Genomic DNA, 15,371 nt, shown 5'->3' with positions numbered 1-15,371 from the left:
GAACATTAACTGGGTTGAAGTAGATTTAAGCAGGAGTTTTTTCCAGCAAGAGCAGAGTGAGCTGCCACAAACTGAAATATTAACATTTAAGAACTCCCAACTCAATCTGAACAACTTTAAAATAGTGAATTTTCTCCTATAGGCCACATATCAATTCCAAAGTGTTTAATAATTATGCTTGCAAAGAAAATTATTGAGTTAATTAATTATCACCCCAGATGTTCAGACCATCCTCATTCTCCTGTGATGAACACATGGGCCCCAGCCGATTTTTATTTTTTAGGAATTCTGCACTATTCAAGAACAGGCCAACAAACAAACACACCTGGCTGCCTACAGCAGCAAGCAGGGCTATTCCAGGCCAGTCCAGGCTACTCTGGACATCTTTATTCCATTACTGGGAGTGAGGATCCTGGAACGCCAGTGGCAAAGGATAATTCTCCTGGATGGATGCAGTTAATCCAGGCTGAGACCTCTCCAAAGAAAATTTAACAGTGCAACAAAAAATGGGAGGAAAAAATGAAGCCTAGGAGGGCTTCTGCACTAAGGATTCAGAGGGAAGGAGGAAGAAAAGGGGAAATTCATGAGGGGCAGCTTCAGTCTCTGCTCTGGGACAGGGACAGCAGCCAGGGCACGGCTGGAGCTGGGCCAGGGCAGCTCAGGCTGGAGATCAGGGCAAGGTTCTTCCCCCAGAGGCTGCTGGCACTGCCCAGGCTCCCCAGGGAATGGGCACGGCCCCGAGGCTGCCAGAGCTGCAGGGATGCCCAGGATGGGGTTGGTGGGGGTCTGGGCAGGACTCAATCATCCTTGGTCCCTTCCAGCTCAGGATATTCCATGATTCTACAACCCTACACCATTTTTATTCTCACTTTCCCTCAGCATCCTGAGCATGGCACTGGAAAAATGACAGCAAATCCTAAAGGAAAAAGCCCCATGGATTATACAGCACACAGATCCCAGCTGGTGCCATGGCATGTCTGCAGCCCAGTCCAGGGCACAGGCACTAAAACTGGGGATTCCAGCTTTTATTTCTATTCAAAGAGGATTTCTCAGTGTCTCACTTGAAATGCAGTGGAGTGAACATGGCCAGAAACTCCCACTCCGTTCCCAGTGCCAGGAACAAAGGGTGTCCCCCTTGATGCAAGAAATCAGTGACAGAATTCCCTCTGACTTTAATGGGACCTGATTTTTACCTGAAAGCCTGGGAGAAAATGCTCAGAAAGGTGCTCCTCCAGAAAGTCACAATTGTGGGGATTCTGAATTGCCTTATTATGGCTGAAATGGATTTGTGCAGAGGCCCAGACACACATTTTGCCCCAATCCTAAACCTCTCCCAATCCTAAACCTCTCCCAATCCTAAACCTCTCCCAGTCCTAAACATCTCCCAGTCCTAAATCACACCCAGTCCTAAACCTTATCCAGTCCTAAACCTCATCCAATCCTAAGCATCTCCCAAGCCTAAACCTCTTCCAGTTCTAAACATCTCCCAGTCCTAAACATCATCCAATCCTAATCCTCTCCCAATCTTAAACTTCTCCCAATCCTGACCATCTCCCAGTCCTGACCCTCTCCCAGTCCTCCTGGAGGGTTTGAGGAAGAGCTGAGCAGTTCCCAGCCTCAGGCTGGGCCCTCTGGGACCGTCACCCCACCCACACAAGCTCCTCCCCACCAGATTTGGGGTTGAAACCCCTCCTGGATGGGATGGGAAATGCTGGGGCTGACACCTGAGCTCCACATGGGAACATCACTGAATAGACACCAGGATTTCCCAATGGCATTTGTGGGAAGCTGTCTCAGCCCTGCCTTTTCCATACTCTTCCAACCACAACAGCATTTTCCTCTCTGCATACACCCAATTTTAGCCTGTTTGTAGGGATGCCAGGCCTATGGGGAATGTCTGGTGGGCTGCTGGAAAATCTACCTGTTTATCGGTCATGATAATTGTGAAGCCAAATTTTAGACAGACTTAATGACCAACAACAGATATTTTAAAAATATGCTTTAAATCTTGCAAATTTTGTACAAGTGAGGGAAGTAAGCACAGCAAAAGCTCCTATTTCTGTTCCACTGAGCACTGAGGAAATGACAGCCACTAAAGTGCCCTGCCTGTGGAAGGATCCAGCATTTACCCCTTTATAATTAGGGATTAATCAATCTGGAGATGCAAATCTAAGGCAAAAAAAAAAATACTTTTTTTTACCTTTTTTTTTTTTTTTTTTTTTTTTTTTAGTAGGTGATGCCATCATGCCATCACAACCAGAAGTTAATTATTTCTCAATTACATTATGAGTGCTTCTTGGTCTATCAGCTTTAGCCACACCATGCTATAAACATCTTAAAGCCAATCATCTAAAATCACCCCTCATGGGTCCTACTACAATGCATTTTCCATAGTTCTATTTCTCTCAATTTCTAGTCTTATTTTCAAGGCCATCCCTGAAAATTTGTTTCTAGTTTATTTTTTCTTTCAACGTCTGTCCTATTCCATGGTATTTCTGAGTTAACATTTCTTATCTCAAGGTTTGCATACAGATGCATACTGTATGAGCCTTCTGTCAAACTTTCAGAATTTTCTACAAATTCATTTCCCATAGTCCTGCTCAGCTCTTACAAAAAAAACTGGAGCCCGTATATAAAAGCAGATGTGAGAAGCACAGGGTGGAGACTTTGCACTACCTGGAGGTCATGGGAGATCCCAAATTAGCTTTGAACAAATTGAGTGATCGATGAAGAGAGGGATTTAAGGTAAACAGAAGCAGGGGCAGATCCCTACAATCACCTCTTGTAACTCAACTCAGAATTCCCAGAATCACTGGGTTGGAAGAGACCTTCCAGACCATCGAGTGCAACCCAGCCCCAACAGCTCAACTCAACCCTGGCACCCAGTGCCACATCCAGGCTTTGTCAAACACACCCAGGGATGGTGACTGCACCACCTCCCTGGGCAGAACATTCCAGAACTTTATCACTCTTGCTGTGAAAAACTTTTTCCTGATATCCAACCTGTATTCCCTTGGGGCAGCTGCAGGCTGTGTGCTCTGGTTGTGTCAGTGCCTGGAGACAGAGCCCAGCCCCAGCTGAGCACAGGCACCTTTCAGGAGCTGTGCAGAGTGATGAGGGCACCCCTGAGTCTCCTTTGCTCCAGGCTGAGCACCCCCAGCTCCCTCAGTGGTTCCTCACAGGGTTTGTGTTCCCAGCCCCTCTCCAGCCTTGCTGCCCTCTCTGGATGCTCCCAAGTGTCCCAATGTCCTTCCCAAACTGAGGGGCCCAGAAACACGGACACAGAAATATAAAAATGCGGCACTGGGAGGACTCACAATGCAGAAGTTCATCAAATTAATTGAAGTGAAAGAAAAATAAAGTGGACAAAGAGAAAAGTAGGTCCTGCTGCCAGGTGGAGCCAACTGCAAAGGGCAGGGAAGGCAGCCAGGGTGGGAAAGCAGAGGTTACTCACAGTGGAATGGGCAGTGTGGAATTTTGGTGGTGTTCCCCTCTTGTTTGCCCACGGCTGAGCTCAGTCTGTGGAATGAAGAGCAGGCTGGGCTCAGAGTGTGCAGATCTTGCAGTTCCACCTCTGCAGGAGCAGCCAGAGCCCTGCTGGAGACAGGCCCAGGTAACCACAGCAGGGCACAAACAGTGCCACAGCTGGGAGCCCCTGGGGTGCACCCGCCTCCCCTGGGTGACACCAACGCTCAGAGCAAACAGCACTGCGGGCTGATCTCCTTCAGCCCAGGGGTTCTGCTGGAGCTCTGGCTGCTGAGAATTTGAGACTTTCTGTGCTGCCAGGCACTGACCCCCAGGAGAACACGGCACTGGCCTGAGGCTGTGGAGAAGCTTCCAAAATGGAATGGTAGAACTGGGGTTGTGGGTGTGGAGTTTGAATAGAAGTGTGTGATGTCACAGGGTGGGAAACTCAGAGTTTGGGGTTTTAGAATATAGTAATATCTATAGAGGAAGATAGAGGTTTTGGGGCAGAGGCTGCTCCTTCTCCTTCTCCATGGGTTTGGGTGGTTTTGTGTAATTGGATAAAAAGTCCCCATTGCAGGCATGAGTGGCTGGTTACTGGGTTAAAAGTAAAACTAATTTAGGTGTCATTTCTTAATTGGACAGTTTAGCCTTAAAAGGCCTTGTAGAGAGAGATGGGCTCCATTTTTAATGTGTTAGAATGAAGTGCTGTAGAACTCAGGGTTTGTGGGACTAACATAGATAAGAACTAACAAACATCTCAATCCAAATGAGAAATAAGGTCTCATTATTTAATCCTGACCCTGGTAAAAAGAAGATACAGCTTGACACTTTTCCTCCTCCTGGATTGGGTATTTCTCCTGCTGGCCCAAGTATTCCCCCTCATGGCCCAGGTGTTCCTGCTCCTGGACAAGGTATTCCCCTCGCTGGCCTAGTTATTCCTTCTCTTGGAGCCTTTTTCCTCCTCCTGGGCCAGGTGCTCCTCCTCCTCTATTCCATCTCCTAGACCAGGTATTCCTACTGCTGGCCCAGGTATTTCTGTATTCCTCCTCCTGGCCCAGGTATTCCTCATCTGAACCAGTTATCTCTCCTCTGGATCAGGTATTCCTCATTTGTCCCAGGTATTCCTTCTCCCGGGCCAGGCCTTCCTCCAAAGCTCATATTTAGCCTCGAGTTTTGCATTTCGACTACTTCAGTTTCAAGGAAATTGTTCAGTTGCTCCACACTCACCTTCCACAGACCTCCCAGCACCTCCCAACACCTTTCCAGTGAGGAAGGGCTGGGAGAGCTGGGGGTGTTCAACTGAATAAAAGGTTCTGGGGAGATCCAAAATCCCCTTGCAGGGCCTGAAGGGGCTCCAGGAGAGCTGCAGAGGGACTGGGGACAAGGATGGAGGGACAGGACACAGGGAATGGCTGCCACTGCCAGAGGGCAGCCATGGATGGGATCTTGGGAATTGGGAATTGTTCCCTGGCAGGGTGGGGAGGGGCTGGGCTGGAATTGCCAGAGCAGCTGTGGCTGCCCCTGGATCCCTGGCAGTGCCCAAGGCCAGGCTGGACACTGGGGCTGGGAGCACCTGGGACAGTGGGAGGTGTCCCTGCCATGGCAGGGGTGGCACTGGCTGGGATTTAAGGTCCTTCCTACCCAAACCATTCCAGGATTCTGGAATTCACATGTTTGGATCCTCAGACTTGAGCAACATCTGCTGAGCTGCTGTGGATCACTGAGGGGAGAAGAAAACCCAGCGCTAAACTGGAGAGATTTGGGTTCAGTTCCCACTTTGGTTACACATTTCCTGTGTGAAACTGGGCAAGTTCATCTCTGCTAGGCCTGAGTGAGTCCCCATTTCCAGATGGGGCCACTTCCCTGTTCCACAGCTGGGCTGTGACTCAGCACTGGGCGTCTGGGGGGCCGGGATCCTCCGGGAAGGGAGAGACCCACGGAGATAAAGAGGGATCCTCTTAACTGGAAACAGATGGGGAGACAGCCAGGGGACTTTCTCTGCTCATTAAAAAAATCCAGGATTAAAAGGCTGTGCTTATTCACTTTTATTTTTATCCCACAGGGTTTCTGCAGTTTTCCCTCCCACCTTTCCAGGCAGAGAAAGGCCCTGAGGAAAACATGAACAAACCCAACTCTGCATATATTCAAGCCAAAGGGTTAATCTAGAGAATTTCATCACTTCAAAGAGGCTTTCCAGAAAGGCATTTGAGTCACAACAGAGAAATTATTGCAAAATCTGCATATTTGAGAGCTAAATATTCCCAGAAATATCACCATCAAAACTAGAAGGGGGGGAAAGAAAGAAAAAAAAGCAGCAAGCCCTGTGCAGCCTGAGGAGCAGCAGCCACAGAAGGGCACGGATGGAGCAAAGCATCAGCACTTCCATGAATTCCCTGGAGCAGCACTCAGCTCTGCCCAGCCAGGACAGGGCTCTGGCTCAGCCTCCAGGCAGCCCCAGCTCCCTCCAGCCCCAGCCCAGCTCCTGCTGCTCCGTTTCCATCACTAAAAGTGGGATTTGCAGCCTGGCTCCTGCTCCTGCAGGCACTGCCAGCCCACTCCCTCATTCCAGAGGGCTTCTCAGGGGTGTCTTACATTTATAAGGACACTGATCTTTTCTTGCAAGCAAAATTCAAGAAGATCAACATTTTTAGAGACATTCAAGATGACCCTCGAGATCCAGTGCCTGTGACTGTGAGGAATTCTGAGCATTCCCTCATTTCCTCCATGGGATTGTGCAAATCCCTGCTGCTCTCCCTTCTCACTATTTAAAAGTCACTATTTAATATTTTTAAACCACTCCTGCCTAATGATTCCTTCAGAATTCCTCAGGACTGACCACCCCAGGCTGCCAATCCCAGGATGGGGAGGCAGCTCATGGTGAGCAGTGCCCTGAGCACAGGGAATGCAGGACTGGCCTTTCCCTGGAAATGTGTTCCCCTGCAGAGACTCCTGGTTGAACCCAGGGATTGAGAAACCTCCCAGAATGCTTCTGCATCCTCTCAAACCACAAGAGGAGGGGAAAAAAAAAGAAGGAAGGGACAACTGCAGTTGAGAGGGAGTTCGTGATTCCTGCTCAACCTCAGGATTGCAGTGGGAAGGAGTCAATCCCACAGCCCTGGATCCATGGCCAGGAGCTTTGGGGGGGTCAGTGAGAATGGCTCGCCCTGGCCCTCCCTGCATGAGCCTCTCCTTGGATACTGCCCTGATTTTCTTCCATGGACACCCAGAAATCCATGGATGCACACACCAATCCATGGATTCACACACACCAATCCATGGATTCACACACACCAATTCATGGATTCACACACACCAATGCATGGATTCACACACACCAATCCATGGATTCACACACACCAATGCATGGATTCACACACACCAATGCATGGATTCACACACACCAATCCATGCATGCACACACATCAATCCATGGATTCACACACCAATGCATGGATTCACACACACCAATCCATGCATTCACACGCCAATCCATGGATTTGCACACACCAATCCATGGATTTGCACACACCAGTCCATGGATTCACACACACCAATCCATGGATTTGCACACACCAGTCCATGGATTCACACACACCAATCCATGGATTTGCACACACCAGTCCATGGATTCACACACACCAATCCATGGATTTGCACACACCAGTCCATGGATTCACACACACCAATCCATGCATTCACACACCAATCCATGGATTTGCACACACCAATCCATGGATTTGCACACACCCATCCTTGGATTCACATATCAATCCATGAATTCACACACCAATCCATAGATGCTCACACCAACCCATGAATTCACACACCAATGCATGGATTCACACACCAATCCACGGATTCACACACCAATTCAAGGATTCACACACCAAATGTGACCATTCCCATGGAGTCAGGACTGGCTCGGCACTCCCTGCTTCCTTCTCCATGTGCCTCTTCCCAAATCCAACAGCCCATGGGTGCCCACACAGCCCATGGATGCCCACATCTCCAACACCACACGAAGGCAGGTACAGGAAGGGTTTTTCTAAGATTATTTCCCAGTTTGAGAAGCTGGATCTTGCTCCAAGGTGAATCTCACCCTTCTGCAGAGGGCACACCCAAAGTCCAGCCCCCGAGATGGAGTGAGCTCCTTCCATTCAGGAATTCAGTTCAGGAAAATGACCCTGCCTCCTTGCATTCCCTGGAACTGGAGCAGCCCCAGCAGTTTGGCAGCAGAGGGTGGAGGATGGCCTCACACCAGGCACTGCCCTGCTGCTCCTGCCCACAGGAGCCGGCTCCTCCTGCTCCAGCTGAGCTCCACCCTTGCCATGGAGCAGAGGGAAAAGCTCCAAGGGAAGCTCAGCCAGCATGGATGAATCCTGCCAGACTGTTCAGGAGACCAGAGGGCAGCCTGCAGACACCCACTCGGTGCTCTGGGCTGCAATCTGAGGGGCCTGAAAGCAGTGCTGGGATGAGCAGGGCTCCCAGACAAACCCATTTTCCCCCGGAGCCAGCCTGGTTTGGGAGCTGCAGCGGTTCAGGGAGAGTCCAGCTCCTGGAACTGACCCTGGGATGTGCCAGAGCCTGGCTCATCCTTCAAGTCCAGCACAAATCCCGGCTCTAGCAGGAGCTGAGATCCCAAACTCCCGGCACAGGAACCCAGCGGTGATTCACAGAATCACAGAATCACTGGGATGGAAGAGACCTTCCAAATCATGGAGTCCAACCCAGCCCCAACACCTCAACTCAACCCTGGCACCCAGTGCCACATCCAGGCTTTGTTAAACACACCCAGGGATGGTGACTCCACCACCTCCCCGGGCAGAACATTCCGGAACTTCATCACTCTTTCTGTTAAAAACATTTTCCTTATATCCAACCTGTATTCCAGCACTCGGGGAGGGAAGCAGAGCTCAAGCAGCCCCCAGCTTTGTCCCAGCCCTTCTCCGATCTCCTCTGCCCTGAATGAAGCCCAGCCAGCCGCAGGTGCTGGCTGCTGCTCACACACCTGGGCTGAGCTGTCCGTGAGGGACCAATTTGGAACCTCCTCTCCCCTGGAATCCAGGAGAACAATTCCTGGAGCAGCAGGAGGGCTGCAGCCACACTGGTGGGATGGCCAGTAAATGACCACCCAAAGCAGAGCTGAGGACAGCCAGGAGGCAGCAGCAGGGAGCTCATGGCTGTGGCAATAATGAGCTAATCCCCATTCCAAAATATTCCCCAGTGCTTTATCCACACGATTTTGACCACCCAGGATCCAGACCCAGTGCTAGCCCACCTAACTCCTGCAGGATTTCCACAGAAACACCGAATCATTAACATTGGAAAAACTCTCCAGGACAAGTCCAGCCTTCAGCCCAATCCCCCCACATTCCCAAAGCACATCACTGCTCATTTTCTGAGCACTTCCAGGGATGAGATTCCACCACTTCCCTGGGAAGTTTGTTCCAACAAGGACAGGGGGAAAGCTCTGCAGTAAAGTTGCTAATGTGCCCTTTTCAGCTCGTAGTAACTCAGCCTCTGCTGGCTCTCCACAGCAGGGGAACACCAGGGACAAGCAGCTTTTCCCAAGTTTCCTCCAGATGAATTAATGCCATTTCCTTCCCAGCTTATTTGGCATTCCAGGGCTTCCTGAGAGTAGCATTCCCCTCAGAATTCACTGGAGAAAATAAATGGGGAAAAAAACCAGCAAAAAACCCCCAAGAAGTGCCATGGGTTGCATTGTTTGGCTCAGTCCCTGCTCTCCTGATGATTGGTTCCTGTGGGAGCTGCAGCCAGTCCATAATGGGAAAAATAAGGAATTTTGGTGTGTTTTGCAAATATCATGCAAGAAGGACACTTTTGACAGCTTGCAGAAGTGCCCAGGCTGCTGAAGGGCTGGGGCAGGGAGGCTCTGCCCATCCAGGTGTGAGCAGGGCTGGTCCTGCCCATGCAGAACCTTCCTGGGCATGATCCAGAGGAGTTTTCCCTAAGGATGCCCTGGCAGGACACAGCCAGGCCGATGATGTCACCTGCAGGGCGCAGCAGCTTTGAGGGACTGAACAAAACCAAATGAGGGATTGGAAGGCAATGAAAACAATAAAAAAGGAAACTTTTAACATGCAAATTCCAGCTCTGCTGCTCGACAATTTTTCTCTTACACAAACAGCTCTTTGTCTCGTTAACGACAAAGCAGAAGCAATTAAGCAAAGTGCAATAAGACTTAAACAGAATGGAATTAAAACCAACTCTGAGATTATTGTTCAACCCCACTGCAGGGATCCTTCCAGCTGATATCACAAAAAGCTGCCAGTTTGCTTTGGATGCAGGAGGGAGGAGCAGGAATTTTCCCTTTCCCTGCTGCCCTGCAGTACCACACAAGGCTGCCCTCTCTCCACGGACAGAATTCCAGCTTCAGAATTCTAGCTTTGTGTTAACCAAGTTCCTAGGTGCTCTAAAGAATAGAAAAGGTACTGTAAAAATACAAATATATTATAAATTCCCTCAATTAGGATAGTGCAAAAGCATTTTTGCTTGGGAATTTTTTGTTTGGGAATTCCTGCATCTGTGAAAGTGTGAAAATCAAAATAAATCACATTTTCCACTTTCTGGACACAGCAGGAACACACAGTGTTGTGTTGTGCCAGTCTGTATCTTATTTAACTAAATATCCAGAGAAGATGCCGAAAGATTTCTGTTTAAATGAAAAAATAATTAGAATCTCAGTGGAAATTCAATAAGGAAATTTTCCCAGCTGATTCAGAACCAAAGGCAATGGGGCTTTTCCTTACCCTCAATAAAAGGCAGAATTAGAAATAAATAATCCTTTTCTTTCCTACAGGCAAACCCAGAGTTTCTGATCCTGTCTCCAGGCTGGAAATCTCCCTTTTCCAGAGCCTCATGGGGAGCATATCCTGGAATTCATTTACATTTTGTCACATAGCAGAAAGGGTGACAAACCCAGAAATATGAATTTGACACCACAAGCAAGTCCCTGCCTGTCCCCAGTGCCACCCTCAGCCCCATAAAGCCTCTGCTGTGCTCCCACTCCATGGCAGGGCAGCTGGGGAGTGAGTTGGGTTAATTAACACAGCCTTTCTCCAGGTAAATGTTTTCCCAGGCAAGGTGGAGCTGCTGGAAATGGATTCACCAGGGAGCACAGAGCCAGCTGCACCAGGTGGAGTTTTTCCTTACCAAACCCCTCATTTCCAAAGGATAGTGCGGCTATTTATATCTTGTATATATTTATTTATATATCTATATGTATAGATATATATTATTGCATATAATTATTTTTATATATTTATATTTTTATCCTACAGTTGTCTGTGAACACACACACCTCCATGTGCAATTCTGGTTAAAAATTCCAAGCCAAATCCAAATTCTAGGCAATTCCAGACAGATCCCAATTTCAGACAGCTGGGAAGGGTGTGAAGACCTGTCCCCCCCCAGAAGATCCTGATGTTCCCCACACCAGATCCAGGGGGGGAAATCTCACGTTTTGGAGCTCTGGATTGCACACAGACAGCACAAATAACTCGAAATCAAGATATGCATTTGTTTAACAGGAAAGGGAGAGAAAGCATGACTGAGTTTGGAGGGAATGTTGGGAGCTTTGCAGGGAGAGCAGAGTCAAGTCTGGGCAGTGTTTGCTCCCTTGTCATCACAGGCTCCACAGAACTGCCTTGTCTGCTCATACAAAAATACACCTTGTGCCAGGGAAACAGGCAGGGCTTAACGAGCACCAGAACGTGTTTTGGGTCACTTCCAGGTGATTGGCCTCTTCTTAACAGATCCTTCTTGTAGATGAAGACAAATATTTATGTAGGGACTCCATTGGCTGCGTGTCCCTCTCTTCTGGTTTTTCCCCTCATAAACCTGTTCCTCAGGAATCCACAGCACCAGCACGGGCTGGGGGCACGGGACAAAACCCAGAGCAGGATTTTCCACGTGCTCAGAACCCCAGACAGGATCTCCTCCACACCAGGGAGTCTCCACCCTTTCAATCCCATTGCATCCCTCAGAAACCCCCCTATCCCTGACTCCTACACAGGGATGCAGCTTGGCCAAATATTTCTTCCAGCATCTTCTGCTTCCAGTGGATTGGGGTGGCTCTTTGGGACACCTGAGGTGGATTTGGATGGGGAAGAGCTCTGTGCTTTGTTGGGACAAATCAGAGCATTCAGCAAAGCTTCAGGACAAAGAACAATCATTAATTGAACAATTCTCTATCAAAGTAAGAAGCTGGAGGCTCCTGCCTGGGGTGGAACAACCATTCCATTCCAAGATTTAAATACCAGTTTAAAACCCAAGAATCCTGCTGCTGCCTTATTATATTTGCAGGGACCCCCTTGGCAGGGAGGAATGATTAATCTGACTCCGTGTTCTCAGAAGGCAAATGTATTACTTTATTATATATATATTAAAGAATACTATACTGAACTATATTGAAGAATACAGAAAAGATCCTTACTAAATGCTAAAAAGATAATAATGAAACTCGTGACACTCTCCAGAGTCCCAATACAGCCTGGCACTGATTGGCCAAAGAGCCAAAACAACTCACAGCAGAACCCAACGAAACAATCAACTGTGGATAAACAATCTCCAAACACATTCCACGTGTAAGCACAACACAGGAGAAGCACATGAGATAAAATTGTTTTCCTTTTTCTCTGAGGCTTCTCAGCTTCCCAGGAGAAGAATCCTGGGCGAAGGGATTTTTTCAGAGAAGGTGAATGCCACACTGCCTTTTCCTTGCTCCATTTCTTCAGACAGTGCCACTTCCTGACATTTTCCTTCCCTTTATCCCTGTAAGGCTTTGAGGGCTCCAAACAGGAAGAGCCCCAACACCTCAACTAAACCCTGGCACCCCGTGCCACATCCAGGCTTTGTTAAACACACCCAGGGATGGTGACTCCACCACCTCCCTGGGCAGGCCATTCCAATAATTTAATTCTTGATCAACATCTCATTTCTGGGGCCTTTTGTTGTTCATCTTTACTGGTGAGGGCAGCTACAGATAGCAAACTGAGAGGTGACCCCCAGAGTCACCACTGAGGTCACAAGTTCTGTTCTGTAACTTCCCCTGAATCAAAAGGAAAGCAGTCCCAGGTGCACTCTGTGCCTCCTGGCAATATTCCAGCTGTACCTGCTGCGTCACATCCAGGGACTGGATAAATCATCCCAGCAAATCCAAACCAGGAGCAAAGTGCCACCTTCGTGCAGACCGGGAGAACGAGACCATTCAGTGACACAAAACTCCCTTTTCTAACCCTGCCAGACTCAGGGAATTCATTCCCAATGATCAGCCAGTGCTGTGCATGTTTGTTATCATGACTCTAATGAGATAAGGTGTGAGCTTCTGTTTAATTAGAAACCAGCTCACACTGGTAACCAAAAATACCTTGAAAACACCTCCCAGCACTTCCCAGCTGAGCTCTTCAGGACTTGAAGCTGGATTGGCATCAAGGAAATTATCTGCAGGTCAAATATTAAAGATTTCAAGGCAATTTTTTTTTTAAGCCATCCCTAGCAAAGACAGTGGATATATATCCTGTGGATAGACATCCAGGAAATCTAAGATCACATTCCTTCAGCTTAGCATGGGGGTCAATAAAAAACAGGCTTCAAAACGTTCATGTGGGGGTATTTTTTAAAGAATTTAAATGTGTTTATCAAGAAAAAATGGACAAATATTTTCCTCAACACATCCAATCTGTTTTATTTATTTAAATGTGTGTTACCTTTTCCTAATAAATTAAAAAAAAAACCAGATCTGAAATTTGCAGAGAACCCAGAGACAATAATTACTCATGTACTCAGCTACTGATCCAAAAATCCTCCTGCTCTGCAGAGCCCTGAGGAGAAGAATGCTTCAAAACCTCCCCCAGGATGAAATCTCTGATGGAACAGCTGAGAGGTCACAAAAAAATCCATTATTTCAATGCAAGCAAGAAATTCTTCAGTAAAGATCACAAGCAGCCACACACCTGAACTTGAGATTAAGTGGCTGCTTAAAGAAAGAACCAAAAAACAAAAAACAAAAAACAACAACAACAAAAAAACCCACTTAAACCCATCAGCTGCTGGCAAAATGGATCCTCAGCCCCCTCTGACTTTTCTGGATAAGTGTGAGAAATGCCACATTTGAGGATTTTTTGGATTTTTGTTCAGATTCCTTGATTAAATCCAGGAACTCTCACAGCTGGATTCCCAGTTCTTTCCCGGTGTATCCCAGACCAGAACAATGTTTTTTTTCCCCAGATACCATTTACCAAGCACAGCCCTGAACCTTTAACAACTACTCCAAGGGCCTGCTGCAAACCAGCCCTGAGTGCAGAGACCCCTCAATAATCCCAAAGAAGCTGGCTTTGGGTCCAGGGAGGGACAATTCCCTGTTAAATCCACCCTGTGGACAAGGAGCCAGTGCTGGAACAAGACCTCTGCCTCTCCCTCCAGGGACGAAGCAATGTTTGGACACGAGGCAAGTCTGAAATTGCCTCCAGCCTCCTTAGGAAAGGTTAAAAAAAAATTAAAAGCACACAAAAAAACCCTCTCCAGGGGCCAGCATTCCTGCTTGATGCCTGAGCATCAAATAAAGGAGGGCTGCAGGCCCTGACAGGCATGGAGCAGAGCTCAGGTCCGGGTTTTTGCACGGAGCTGAGGGTTCTGGTGTCTGCAAAGCAGCTGAGCAGGACATTTCTGTCACAGCAGGGACACAGCAGAGGGGACAGGCTCAGGGAGGTGTGGGATGAGGGCCCTGAGTGCCCCCGAGCAGGCGGCTCCGAGGCAGGGAGCTGGGAGATCTCAGGGCAGGGCAGCGGGGCTGGAGGGAGAGCTCAGGGCTGCAAACAGAGCAGCGGGCACAGCGAGAGGGACCCCGGGCAGCGCCAGCCTGGGCAGGGCAGGACAACTGGGATTGTGCCCAGGGCCAGTCACTAAACCAATCACTGACCAACCAGTGACCAACCACTGACCAACCACTGACCCACCAGTGACCAACCACGGACCAATCACTGACCATCCAGTGACCAACCACGGACCAATCACTGACCATCCAGTGACCAACCAGTGACCAACCGGTGACCAACCACTGACCATCCACTGGCCAACCAGTGACCAACCAGTGACCAAGCCATAGCCAACTGATGACCCACCAGTGACCAACCACGGGCCAACCAGTGACCAACCAGGGGCCATCCACTGACCATCCAGTGACCAACCAGTTACCAGCCACTGACCAAACGGTCACCAGCAGGTGACCAACCAGTGACCAACCACGGGTCAACCAGTGACCAACCACTGACCCACCAGTGACCAACCAGCGACCCACCAGTGACCAACCACTGACGAACTGGTGACAACCACTGACCAACCACTGACCAACCAGTGACCAGCCGGTGACCAAGTGATGACCCACCAGTGGCCAACCACGGGCCAACCAGTGACCAACCACAGGCCAACCAGTGACAAACCAGCGACCACCCAGTGACCAACTGGTGACCAACCCATGACCAACCAGTGACCAACCACAGGCCAACCAGTGACAAACCAGCCACCACCCAGTGACCAACTGGTGACCAACAGATAGCCAAGCAGTGACCAAGCAGTGACCAGCCAGTGGCAGGTGGGAGGGGCAGCAGGAGCAAAGCTCCCCGTGGGAAGGTGTGAACGGGCAGGAGCTCCTGGGTCTCCTCGGAGCTCTGCAAGCTCAGTAATTCTCTCCTCGCGCAGAGGCTCCGAGAGCAGGATGTGGTTTCACACCTCTGTCAGCGCCCCAGCGCTCGGAAACCCTGCACAAAGCACAGCTTGAGGGTGGCTCAGATTCCTCCAGGAATGCTCAGATTCCCCCAGGAGTGCTCCAGCCCTTTGGGATGTCCACCCAGGAGTTTCCCTGGTGGAACCTGCTGCAGGCAGCA

The 15,371-nt window shown here is 49.1% G+C and overlaps 1 protein-coding gene and 1 long non-coding RNA gene across 2 annotated transcripts in view; one reads left to right on the top strand and one right to left on the bottom strand.

Moving 5' to 3' along the window:
* The window catches only part of HIVEP3 (HIVEP zinc finger 3), a 256,369-nt gene that overhangs the window by 63,759 nt on the left and 177,239 nt on the right, over positions 1–15,371 (bottom strand). The window lies entirely within an intron of this gene.
* On the top strand, positions 3,608–5,703 carry LOC135285839 (uncharacterized). Its single transcript, XR_010350506.1, has 2 exons — positions 3,608–3,850; positions 5,531–5,703. It is a non-coding gene; the product is annotated as an uncharacterized LOC135285839 (long non-coding RNA).

Source organism: Passer domesticus, chromosome 24 (assembly GCF_036417665.1).
Source record: "Passer domesticus isolate bPasDom1 chromosome 24, bPasDom1.hap1, whole genome shotgun sequence".
NCBI classification, from domain to species: domain Eukaryota; kingdom Metazoa; phylum Chordata; class Aves; order Passeriformes; family Passeridae; genus Passer; species Passer domesticus.
The sequence above is the reverse complement of the archived record's forward strand: the minus strand, read 5'-3'. Positions and strand labels throughout refer to the sequence as shown.